The sequence below is a fragment of the Mus musculus genome, chromosome 14, assembly GCF_000001635.26.
Source record: "Mus musculus strain C57BL/6J chromosome 14, GRCm38.p6 C57BL/6J".
Taxonomy (NCBI): Eukaryota; Metazoa; Chordata; class Mammalia; order Rodentia; family Muridae; genus Mus; species Mus musculus.
The window spans coordinates 44,258,538-44,272,096 of NC_000080.6; the positions used below are offsets into that span (position 1 = coordinate 44,258,538).

Sequence of the window (13,559 nt, forward strand, 5' to 3'; positions counted from 1 at the left end):
ATTATCTTGTGCTTCCTTATTTTCTGAGTTCTTTCTTCCTTTCCTCTATCCCTCCCATGTTCCCTCTCTCCCGCCATACTTTCTTCCTTCTTTCCTACCTACCTTCCTTACATCCTTCCTTCCTTTCATCCACGTTTATAAATTCCCTTCTTCATTTGCTCATCTCTCTTTTTATATCTCTGCTTATTTCAGTATTTCTGCCTCTATTTAAATTTGTTAAATTTTTTGAGACTGCTTCAAACACTATGGCTCACACTGGCATGAATCTCATAATAAAACTATGCCTAAGATTTCCAATTGGTAGAATTATAGATAAGGGACAAAATGCCTCATAAGATTTTTCTCTTTGGATCACCACTTGGAATTCATTTTCATAGTATTAGTTTATGTCTCCAGGCTTACAAATGATTAAAAAATTACTTTTCTTGTTCTCCTCCACACTTTTGTCTAATTTGTGGTTGAAGTTATTTATTACTTTCTCAATCTTCTTCAAAAGTTAAGGCCACAATGATGAAAAAGTCTGAAGCATTCACAGATGGGAGGAAAACAGGAGGAAGCAAGATGACATAAGGAAGGGCTTAGATGCAGACTCAGGACAAAAGAGAAGGTGAGTGAACCATTGAGTGGGGTGAGAAGAGGTTGACTCAAAGTTTCATGGCAGTCTGTACTTCCTGCTGTGGACCACATTGCTATGACTGTAAGCAGCTGACCTCTGGAGAAAGTGAGTGAAGCATGTACACACATATGTCTACTTTTATATTTTTTCCTGCTTTTCTTTTAATCCATAATAATTTTGAAAGAAGAAAAAAGAAAATCCTGACAAGGGTGAACAAAATGAAAAAGCATTACTATAGAAATCATTCAAAGTCCTTAGTGATCAGAGAAGTGCAAATCAAAATGACCCTGAGATTCCAGGTTACATCCATCTGAAATGCTAAGATCTTAACCTACACTGACAATACATGTTGGCAAGGATGTGGAGAAAAGGGAAAATTCCTTCATTGATGGGAGGATTGGATACTTGTAAAAACAACTCAGGAAATCAATTTGGAGGTTCCTCAGAAAATTGACAACATATCTGCCTTAAGATCCAGCTTTACCACTCTTGGGTATAAACCCAAAAGATGCCCCACCATACCAAGGGGCTACATATTCCACTGTGTTCATACTAGCCTTATTTGTGATACCCAGATGCTGGAGAAAACCCCAGATGTCCCAGAGCAGAAGAATGGATATAGAAAATATGGTTCATTCACCCAATGGAATACTACTAAGCTACTAAGCACAAGGACATCTTGAGATTTGCATGCAAATGGGTGGAATTACTATCATCCATATTGAGGTAACTTGGACCCAAAAGAACACATATGCTGAGGGGCAGGGTGACCCTGTAGCAGGACCAGCAGACACAATTAACCTGGATCCAGGAGACCTCTCAGACCATGGACCACCAACCAGGCAGCATTCATCAGTGTTTATGACACAAACACATATACAGCAAAGGACTACCAGGTCTAAGTTCAGTCAGAGAAGATGCACTTAACCCTTAAAAGACTGGAGGCCCAAGGGAGGGTAGGGCTAGTGTGGTGACTGTTGTGGATAGTGTGGGAACATCCAGGTGGAGACGGGGTCTGGATGGAGGTATGGGGTGGGGAAGAGTCAGATAGTAGACCTGGAGGAGGATAAAACCTGGAGTGTAAGAAGATGATAAAAAAAAAAAAACACAGAAATAATTCAATATACTCTGCAGAATCCAACTTTTGGAGAGAAGACACCAAGCAATGAACTGTCAGAAAGTTGATTGAACAGAGTAAGCCGCAGACATGATGAAGCATACTAAGTTTACAAGGGATGACATCAATACATTAGTCAGTAATGCTTCATGACAGTGTTCTTTTAAGGGGTGTGGGGTTGTGCATACAAGTTGAGGTCAGAGGTCACTACTGGGAATCTGCCTCAAACACAGTAACATTGTAATTTTGAAGAATAGATCTCTCACTGATCAGGGACCTCAGCAATTGGCTACACTCCCCAGTGTACTCAGGGATTTGCCTAGGTGTCGCCCACTGCTGTTATTACAGGTGCATGACTCCATGAGATGCTTTAGATAGAGGTGATAGGACTCTGAACTCAGGCCTCAAGCTTTTGTATAATATTATTTACTGCCATGTAATATTACATAGGCTGTTATAGCATCTATTATGTGCACATTGCAACATTGTCACAAATGCAAACAATGCATTTCATAGAATTCTCTCTGTTCATCATCTCCTGTCACACTACATCCTTTATACTGACCATTTCTCAGAATATTCCCAGTAAACCTTTGATATCATCTTAATTTAAGTTTAGATTCAGCATGATGAGAGAAAATGTGTGGCATTTGTCCTTTTGATTTTAGTTCATTTCATCTCTTTCACTGTCTTCCATTCCCTCCATCTTCACCAGATGCCATAGGTGGATTCTGAATAACATTTCCCATTTCCCAATGTTTAGGTCTAGTAATGTGTTTCCAGGCAGAGTCTATAATGTGTTTTTTTTTAATTAGGTATTTTCCTCGTTTACATTTCCAATGCTATACCAAAAGGCCCCCATACCCACCCACCCCCAATCTCCTACCCACCTACTCCCCCTTTTTGGCCATGGCTTTCCCCTGTACTGGGGCATATAAAGTTTGCAAGTCCGAAGGGCCTATCTTTCCAGTGATGGCTGACTAGGCCATCTTTTGATACATATGCAGGTAGAGACAAGAGCTCTGGGGTACTGGTTAGTTCATATTGGTGTTCCACATATAGGGTTGCAGTTCCCTTTAGCTCCTTGGGTACTTTCTCTAGCTCCTCCATTGCGGGCCATGTGACCCATCTGCTAGCTGACAGTGAGCATCCACTTCTGTGTTTGCTAGGCCCCGCCATAGTCTCACAAGAGACAGCTATATCTGGGTCCTTTCAGCAACATCTTGCTAGTGTATGCAATGGTGTCAGCGTTTGGATGCTGATTATGGGATGGATCCCCTGATATGGCAATCACTAGATGGTCCATCCTTTCGTCACAGCTCCAAATTTTGTCTCTGTAACACCTTCCATGGGTGTTTAGTTCACAATTCTAGGAAGGGGCAAAGTGTCCACACTTTGGTCTTCGTTCTTCTTGAGTTTCACCCTTTTAGCAAATTGTTTCTTATATCTGGTGTATCCTAAGTTTCTGGGCTAATATCCACTTATCAGTGAGTACATATTGTGTGAGTTCTTTTGAGATTGGGTTACCTCACTCAGGATGATGCCCTCCAGTTCCATCCATTTGCCTAGGAATTTCATAAATTCATTCTTTTTAATAGCTGAGAAGTACAGCATAGTATGGCAGTTCTATTTTAGGACTTTGAGCATCCTCTAAACCAAGGTTTTCTCCAGCGGCTTTGCTAATTTCCAGTCTTAGTGAATAGTGCTCCTTTCCTCACATCCTCCACACCATTTGTTGTTTGTTCCCTTAATTGTGCACATGCTGTCTGGAATGAGATTGCATGTTTGTGTGGTTTTCTTTAAATTTTTATTCCTTTTATGCCTGAAAATATTTAATGTGGTTCATTATTTATTCACCATTTCACTCCTTTTTGGAATCATCTGTTCATCTTATTTACTGTGAACCCCTGTATTACTAGAATTCTACCCAGAAACCTGTGTCCTTACCTACATCTTGCTGTGGCTTCTCTTAGGAATTTCTACCTATTATAATAAGATCTTTAATTAATAGTTATATGGCGTTAGCTCAGTGTCATATCTTGGAAACTGATTTCTGTTCACACATATGAGGACCCTCATGGCCAGGCACCATTTGGTAAGGGTATCCTTTCTTCAATGTAAGTTTGACTTCCTTACTATAACTCACATGCCTTTTCTCTGTCAGGACAACTCATTCTGGGTGAAAAGGTCATGGGTGCCTGGTTTAAGTCACATACTGTGAAGAGGAGTTCTGGCCTAGTCAAGCCTAAAGTTTTCTTATAGTACCTGTCAACAGGAAAAATGTTCCAAAGTTTTACTGAGTTCAGATTTGTAAAAATTCATCCACTAGGCATCAAGCTCCAGAAGTTTGAACCAGCCTTGCTGACTAATTTGAACTGACCTTACTTTTCTTCTTACCTCACCAAGAGCACTTGCCTAATGAAAGGAGAGTTTGTAGGGATCCACACATTCATTTTCTCTTTCCATCTTGTTTCTTTATACTTGCTCATTGCTTCTAAGTCTCAGGTATTATGTTGAATAAGGTAGAGAGAATGTATACCCTGGTCTTGTTTCTTATTTTATACAGACTTTTTCTCTCTCCCATTACTATAATGTTGACTATGTCTGTTGAATAGAAGATTTATTCGGGTGAGGCATGTTTCTCCTATTCCTAGTTTCTTCAGGAATTTTATCATGAGGTGATGATGGACACGTCCAATGCATTTTCTGTAGGTACTGAAATGACAATTCAACTATTAATTTTTGAGACTATTTTTGTGCTGAGATACATTTATTTGATTTACATCCTTTGTGTTATCCTTGCATAACTATATCACATTTTCATTGTGTATATAGAATTTTATTTTTAAATTTATTCATTCTTTGAGATAGGGTCTCTCTATGAAGCCCTGCCAGTTTTGGGACTCATGGGACCATAGTGGCCTCAAACTCACAGATATCTGCCTGCAAGTGCTGCCATTCAGGTGCAGAGATTAAAGTATTCTTATGCTACTACACCAGGCGTTTCTTTGTTTGTTTGTTTTTTGAGATAGGGTTTCTCTGTATAGTTCTGGCTGTCCTGGAGGTCACTTTGTAGACCAGGATTATCTTGAACTGAATGCAGAAATCAACCTGCCTCTGCCTCCTGAGTGCTGAGATTACAGGCATACACCACCATGCCCAGTGCAACACCATGCTTTTAAATTTGTTCTGGAATTCAATTTTCAACTGCTTGTTAAGCTTATATAACTTTCAGGGATATAGTTATTTCAGTTGTTGCGAACTGCGGTGATGGTGTTGTACTGTTATCCAGTTTATAAGAGGGGGAGGCAACCATGATTTTGTGGAATCTGATAGTGTTTCTTCCAGTTCTGACTCATACAAACATTTGCTCTCCTTGAAAGATCTGTGGCAAAATATGATTGTGTAACTGTTTTGTTTTGGGCTTTTATTGCTTGGAAGACATCATCATGGCTTATCATTCTGTTTGTATCTGGGATTTGTGAGTATTCAATGGTATGGGAAGGACTTGAACTGGTGTAGCGCAAAGGGACATTGCAAAGAATCTCCTTATATACTACCCAAAATTAGCACTTGCCAGCATGTCTCTCTTCAAGGAGCATCAGGTGGTCCAAAAATAGACTCAAAAATAGAAAGGTAGAAGGCTGGGGATATTGTGAATTCTTTTTATAGTGAGTAATTGTTCTGTAATCTGAAGAGTCCCATTACCTTTTACAGAGAAGAAAGGTAACAGAAGTAATTGAAGCACATGGGTATTTGAAATCTATACTCAATTAGGTTAGGGATGGGAGCTGGCAAACTGATGGGATAACAATCAATAAAGCTAGGATCAGGAGGCCATTCAGGTGTGAATTTATATTTCTGAGTGACTTTTCTACTCTTAACAGAATACTGGCTGACACTTGCCTAAATACTTCCACCAACTGATATTCCTCAGCCACAGGGCATTTAAGCTGATTTCTCTGCAGAGTTGGATTTGAATTGGAGAGCATGCACCTATGTACCTGCTGCCCCTGGCAGCAGTGGTTCTAATAATGTGAGTGGGAGGTCACTTCCTAAGCCTGACAGCAAAATGAGGATCTTTGAGCTCCGAAGATATGAAAACCTATGGACCTTTAAATGACCTGAAAGAGCAGAATGGTAGCAATGATAACCTAGGATGGTGTTTGCAGAGGTGCCTGTTATGAAGGTAAGCTTTCCAACTAGCTATTTACTGATAAATGGGCTTTAACATATCTTAAATCTGAAGATTTTTAGACAGTTTAAGGCAATATTTTTTACATGAAGCATCCGTTGCAATGTTAAATGTCATGTAATTCATTTTGGAAGATTTAACAAGTAAGCTGTGTTTATTGTAGTCAGCACAGTAATCAGTAGTAAATTAAGTGTACTGGTTCATGTTTTTATAAATGATTTTAACAGCGTGAGGAGCCGAGCACATACATAGATATTTAACTGAAAAATAGAAAGTGGTTGCTCCTGTTTCTTCATTCATACACTGTAATACATAAACACAGAGTTATTTTGACAACAAGCACCCCCCCCCCAAATAAAACATTCTACCTGCACATCTTCAGCAACTGTCTAAACAGCAAAACTAAACAGAAATATGACAGCAGGTCCCTACTCTTAGATCAACCCGCTGCCAAGGCTTCGAAGGAGATTCAGCATGAGCCTAGTGAATCACAGTTGGTGCATCTTAAGGACATCATTGTAAAAGATTTCAAAGTAAAAGTGAAGTGCTTAAAACATGGAAATAGGCCGAACCACCATGTCACAGAGCGGGGAGGAGAACCTGCAGGGCGCCTGGATAGAACTGCACTTCAGCAATGGCAATGGGAGCAGCGTTCCAGCCTCCGTCTCTATTTATAATGGTGACATGGAAAAAATACTGTTGGATGCCCAGCATGAATCTGGACGAAGTAGCTCCAAGAGTTCTCACTTTGACAGCCCACCTCGCTCCCAGACACCACAAGATACCAACAGAGCTGAAAGAGACAGCCACAGCTTTGGCGAGAAAAAGAGCACTCTGTCTGAGGAAGATTATATTGAGAGAAGAAGAGAAGTTGAAAGTATCCTGAAGAAAAACTCAGATTGGATATGGGATTGGTCAAGTCGGCCAGAAAATATTCCCCCCAAGGAGTTCCTTTTTAAACACCCGAAGCGCAGAGCTACTCTCAGCATGAGAAACACAAGCGTTATGAAGAAAGGGGGAATTTTCTCAGCAGACTTTCTGAAGGTTTTCCTTCCATCTCTGTTACTGTCTCATCTGCTGGCCATTGGCTTGGGGATCTACATTGGAAGGCGTCTGACAACTTCCACTAGCACCTTCTGATGAAGATTTGGATCTGACTTCTGTTCACACAGTGAGGATTCATGTCTGAGCTGTGACAGCTAATTGAAGAGCTAGCATGGTCCTTGGGTGTTTGCACTATGTGTGTTAATTTGTTCTGTAAATGCGGTGTTCCTGATTTAGTGAGACAGAATAGACTCTTGTCATGACCTATAATTTAACTATGGGATCAATTAATAAGCATGTCAGACTGATGCCTATTGTAGCATTTACTAGTAAATTTCTTTGAATATTAGATACAAATAGTATAAATAATTTTAATATAGTAGCAATGGTGTATTTAAAACTGATCTGTAATCATAATCCAGTTAAGACACTTTACACTTCTAAAGAACAAGTAAGTGATATTAAAATCATTAAAGGGTTTTCCCCAAAGGAATATTGTGGCCTTATAATCCTATTATATAGCAGAAAATTAAAGGGTGCGTGCGGGTTATCTGTAAAGGCCTCTAACTTTGTGAACTGAGTAGCAAGTAGAAGCTAAGGTTACCCACGAACCCCACTTTGCAGTTCCCCCTCGTCCTGCTTTGCAGGATGAGGATTCTCACCTTGCTGTCCACCATTACCTTGGGTGGTCAGTTTTGTTGCAGGCACCTTTATCACTCTGCTGAATTCTCCTGTTTGTATTTAAATCTTATGTGCTCTGAAAATCAGCTGTCTACTTTAAAAGACTGGAAGTGAAAAACAAAATCTTTGCCAAATCCATTGGAGAATACTATATTTGCATATCCATTAATCACTATCCAAAGCTTCTTAAATCGGGCGTCCTCCCAGTCTTCTCTTTTCTATAGCATGGTTTCAAAGCCTGCCTCCTTGACATGCTGTATATATCCTGTTGTATTTGTTTCAGTCCCACACTTAACTCAGGTGTGCTAAAATAAAAGTGACATTTTAACAGTCTTTTGTTTATATTTACATAATTACTAGACATAGCCTATATCCCTTTCATTTGGATCAAGATCCTACAGGATGTAATAGTCAATAGGTGTTTTCTTGCTTCAGTAAAGTATTTTTGTAAGAAATTAGATCGCTGTACTGGCTAGTTTTATGTTAACACAGGCTGGAGTTATCACAGAGAAAGGAGCTTCAGTTGAGAAAATGCCTCCATGAGATTCAGCTGCAAGGCATTTTCTCAATTAGTGATCAAGGGGGGACGTCCCCTTGTAGGTGGTACCATCTGTGGGCTGGAAGTCTTGGATTCTATAAGAGAGCAGGCTGAGCAAGCCAGGGGAAGCAAGCCAGTAAAGAACATCCCTCCATGGCCTCTGCATCAGCTCCTGCTTCCTGACCTGCTTGAGTTCCAGTCCTGACTTCCTTTAGTGATGAACAGCAGTATGAAAGTGTAAGCTAAATAAACCCTTTCCTCCCCAACTTGTTTCTTGGTTATGATGTTTGTGAAGGAATAGAAACCCTAAGACAATTGGTACGAGGAGTGGGGTATTCCTGTGACAGCCTGATCATGTTTTGGGGAGGACTGTGGAAGGACTTTGGAACTTTGGGCTAGAAGATCTATTCGGTGTTAAGAGCTCTGTGGGATGTTGTGAAGGAGCTTGGAAGATAATGATGAGAACAGTGCAGGAGATGGAGGCCTGGCTTGTGAAATTTTAGAGGGAAGATTAAAGACTCTTTTCAGGCCTGGCATGGTGGCACACGCTTTAATCCCAGCATTTGGGAGGCAGAGGCAGGCAGATTTCTGAGTCGAGGCCAGCCTGGTCTACAAAGTGAGTTCCAGGACAGCCAGGGCAACACAGAGAAACCCTGTCTCGAAAAACCAAAAAAAAAAAAAAAAAAAAAAAAAAAAAAAGAGAGAGAGACCAGCATCATTGAGGTGACATCTTCTGGGAAGTGTTTTCTGAGAGCACAGAGGCTGTGTTCCAGAGATAGCCAGGGTTGTACCTTGGGCTGTGGCTGGACTTGGTAATGTGTAAGTTACCCAGATGGTGCTGGTTTTGAAGGCATAAAGGGGTCACACAGAGCAGCTGAGGCTCGGCACTGTGAGAGGCCAGGGAAGTTGCAATTGATGGCCCAGGACTGAAGGGGTCATGCAAAGGAGTTGAGGCTTGGCACTATGAAGAGAGCCTATGAGAGGCTATTGGTGAAGCCAAGTTACAGTGGAAGACAGCAGCTTTTTGGAGATGCCAGTACCATGAGATGACCACCAAGAACAGCAGGAGCAGTGGAGTACAGGCAGCTGAAGTCTAGAAGACAACCTGTGTGCCACAAAGGACAGGGCTGGAGAAGTGACCCAAGCCCTTGGAGGAGCCCAGAAGATCATGAGTTGGATCCCAGACAATGAATGGATAGAGATTGATTTTTGCTTTTGATTGTGACTGTGTCCTGATACTTTTCCCTCTTGAAGGAAGAAAGTTTTTAGTAGAGCCCACAGTTAAGAGACTTTTAATTGTAAAGACTTTGGATTTTAAGAGAGATTGAAATTTTAAGAATTTGCAAGGACTCTGGGACTTTTAAAGTTATTAAGATCTTGGGGATGAATAAGAAACTAAGGGTTGAGGCTTAATAAGTGATGTGTTTGTGTGTCACGTTGACAAGGGGTCAATTGTACTGGCTAGTTTTGTGTCAACTTAACACAGGCTGAAGTTATCACAGAGAAAGGAGCTTCAAGTGAGGAAATGCCTCCATGAGATTCAGCTGCAAGGCATTTTCTTAATTAGTGATCAAGGGGGGAGGGCCCCTGTGGGTGGTGCCATCTGTGGGCTGGAAGTCTTGGATTCTATAAGAGAGCAGGCTGAGCAAGCCAGGGGAAGCAAGCCAGTAAAGAACACTCCTCCATGGCCTCTGCTGCATCAGCTCCTGCTTCCTGACCTGCTTGAGTTCCAGTCCTGACTTCCTTTAGTGATGAACAGCAGTATGGAAGTATAAGCTGAATAAACCCTTTCCTCCCCCCCCCAAAAAAAAAACAAAAAAAAAAAACAAAAAAAAAAACATGGAAATATTGTTTCCCCAAAGAAGAAAACCAACCTCATTTCTCTAAGGAAAAAGCAAGATTAAAGGTAATTCTAATTTTAATAACAGTATATGTCATTTGAGTGCAAAGATGCATCTGTGAGCTCACATCTGCAGTGCTTAAGAATGTCTAGACTACAGGATCTCGGCTCTGTACATGTCCTGCATCTTCTTCACACCCTCAGTTCCATCTATATCCTTCTCATTGATCATTAAAGCTCTAAGGTATATAAATTAGACTATGAATACAATAAACCAGAAATTAGCAAGCTGTTTACACAAATGACAATTCTTAAAGTAATACTACTACTACTAATAATAATGGGGATGATGTTAAGTTTTTTTAAAGATACAGTGAAATGAAACAAACTACTATGTTTAATATGCAAATCAGACATTTTAAACCAAAACTAAATTAACCAGAAAAGCTATATTTCACGTGTACCTCAGTCTAATAAACTGGAAGAGCAGTGGTTCCCATAATTCAAATAAGTAAATCATGTGATTATAAAACAGCATGTGGTTATATTGAAAAGCCTTACATTATGGGATAACTTGATCCACTAACTCTTCTTCTGCCTCTGGTGTTGTCAATGAAATATTTCAGAATTCTGTGTAGGATTACATTTTGAAGTGTTCTTTGTAAATGTTCACTTTCTTGAATCCATATATTTTTCCCAATTAGGCAACCTCAACTTATTCTGTTAAGTTAGTTCTTTCTTCTGATACTACCTGGAGCCTCACATTCCACATGACAAGCTGAAGACAATTCCCTGATACTTGTCTGGCTACTATTCTATTCTGTCAGCTGCTGTTTGCATCATAGTTAATATCAGCTGGTAAACTGTATAGAAATACTGATGGGTGGTTGCATGTCAACATTTACTCTTCATAGCCCAGTCATAAATCTCTGTATTTGTACCCTGTCTCTATTGATAGGGAGAACATATTTATTTTTAATTTATTTATTTTACTGTTTGAAAATATTACACACACATATATGTTGATCAGATTGACACTTTACTCCCCTCCCAATCATCCATATCTGCCCACACCACTATTTCTGACCAAATTCATGTGCTGTTGAAAAATAAAACAGAGCCTATTTATTCATCCCTGAAGAAAACGGACTCTCCTCTCCTCAGCAGCAGTCAGTAACCAATAGCACCTCACTTAAGAATAGGAATTCATGAGTCCCTCCCTCATTAATGCCTGTGTTACTTGGAAAAAATCTTGTGTATGTCTTATGCATACAGTTACAGTTACTGTGCTTTCATGTGTGCAACATCCCTGTCATAGCCAGGAAAAAAAGTTTTATTATACCTACCCACTATGTGTAGATCTTCCAATATTTTCTTCTTTTTCTTCTGATGTGTTCCCTGATGTGTGTGCCTGGGATTTATGGTTTATGCATAGCCGTGTCATGGAGAGCTGAGCACTCAACTGTCTCTTATTCCATGTACAATTACAAACTGGTGCTATGGGTCTCTAATAATCATTGTCTACTGTAAAGGGTATTTTCTCTGATGATGTGAAAGGTGTACTCCTCTTTATATCTAAAGGTAAAACTAAGAGACAGTTTTATGCCATTTCCATATAGCAGGATATTACTAGTAAGAACTCCTTTAGGTCCTGTGCTCTGAGCATTCATGGGTATTTTGTTCAATCAATAGTGCCAGTCATGAGTCTTGTCAGACTTTATATCCAGTGAGAAAGTGGTTGGTTGTGCTCACACCATCATACCACTGTTTCCCCTGGGAGCATGTCTTGCCAGGCTGACAATCATTGTATATCTCAGGGTTCAGAGTTGGGTAAGAATCTTGATGACTTTCTCCCATGTTAGCATGTAAGCCATATTCTAATAACAGGAATACTAACAGGAAGGGATTACAGATTAGCACAAAATTGATTTCACCATGTCCTAAGACACAAGCATACAATGTCTTGAGTGAAAGGAATTTACCATTAAGTTTTATGTGGTAACCAGCTCCAGAGCAATAAACCATTCTGGTGGTATGGAAAAATATGTATAAATATATAAATATTGACTCAAAAGAAGGATAACATATGCCTAGCACTGCACTTTTTAGTAGACTGTTTTGTGTGGCATAGAACCTGTACTCTGTTATAGAGTAACAACATTGAAGTACACACACACAGACACACACACACATAGACACACACACGTGTGTGTGTGTGTATATGTATATGTATATATATATATAAAATTTTAAATATTGCGCTTGGTTCCGGGAATCCGCAGAACTTAGGAATTTAGTCTGCACAGGTGAGAGTCTGCACCACAGAAGATGACAGCTTCTGGGACCTGCCTAAGCAACACAGCTTCTGAGAAAGGTCCTGTTTTGGGCCTTCTTCTTCGACCAGGAGGAGGTCCAAACACAAGATATCTGTGCACCTTCCCTTTAAGAGAGCTTGCCAGCAGAGAGTGCTCTGAGCACTGAAACTCAGAGGAGAGAATCTGTCTCCCAGGTCTGCGGATAGATGGTAACAGAATCACCAGAAGAACAATCTCTAAACAGAGTCAACTATAACTACTAACTCCAGAGATGACCAGATGGCAAAAGGTAAATGTAGGAATCTCACTAACAGGAACCAAGACTACTCACCATCATCAGCACCCAGCACTCCCACTTTGCCCAGGCCAGGGAACGCCAACACACCCAAAAACCTAGAACCAGATTTAAAAGCATATCTCATGATGATGGTAGAGGACATCAAGAAGGACTTTAATAACTCACTTAAAGAAATACAGGAGAACACTGCTAAAGAGTTACAAGTCCTTAAAGAAAAACAGGAAAACACAATCAAACAGGTAGAAGTCCTTACAGAAAAAGAGGAAAAAAACATACAAACAGGTGATGGAAATGAACAAAACCATACTAGACCTAAAAAGGGAAGTAGACACAATAAAGAAAACTCAAAGTGTGGCAACACTGGAGATAGAAACCCTAGGAAAGAAATCTGGAACCATAGATGCCAGCATCAGCAACAGAATACAAGAGATGGAAGAGAGAATCTCAGGTGCAGAAGATTCCATAGAGAACATCGGCACAACAATCAAAGAAAATGGAAAATGCAAAAAGATCCTAACTCAAAATATCCAGGAAATCCAGGACACAATAAGAAGACCAAACCTACGGATAATAGGAGTGGATGAGAATGAAGATTTTCAACTCAAAGGACCAGCAAACATCTTCAACAAAATTATTGAAGAAAACTCCCCAAATCTAAAGAAAGAGATGCCTATGAACATACAAGAAGCCTACAGAACTCCAAATAGACTGGACCAGAAAAGAAATTCCTCCCAACACATAATAATCAGAACAACAAATGCACTAAATAAAGATAGAATACTAAAAGCAGTAAGGGAAAAAGGTCAAGTAACATATAAAGGCAAGCCTATCAGAATTACACCAGATTTTTCACCAGAGACTATGAAAGCCAGAAGAGCCTGGACAGATGTTATACAGACACTAAGAGAACACAAA

At 40.0% G+C, this 13,559-nt stretch overlaps 1 long non-coding RNA gene and 1 pseudogene across 1 annotated transcript in view; one reads left to right on the top strand and one right to left on the bottom strand.

Annotated features, from left to right (window-relative positions):
• Gm32857 overlaps nucleotides 1-13,559 on the bottom strand; it is an 89,297-nt gene that overhangs the window by 32,321 nt on the left and 43,417 nt on the right. The gene's annotated exons all lie outside the window — the stretch shown is intronic.
• Nucleotides 6,494-8,110, top strand: Gm6532 (predicted pseudogene 6532; annotated as a pseudogene).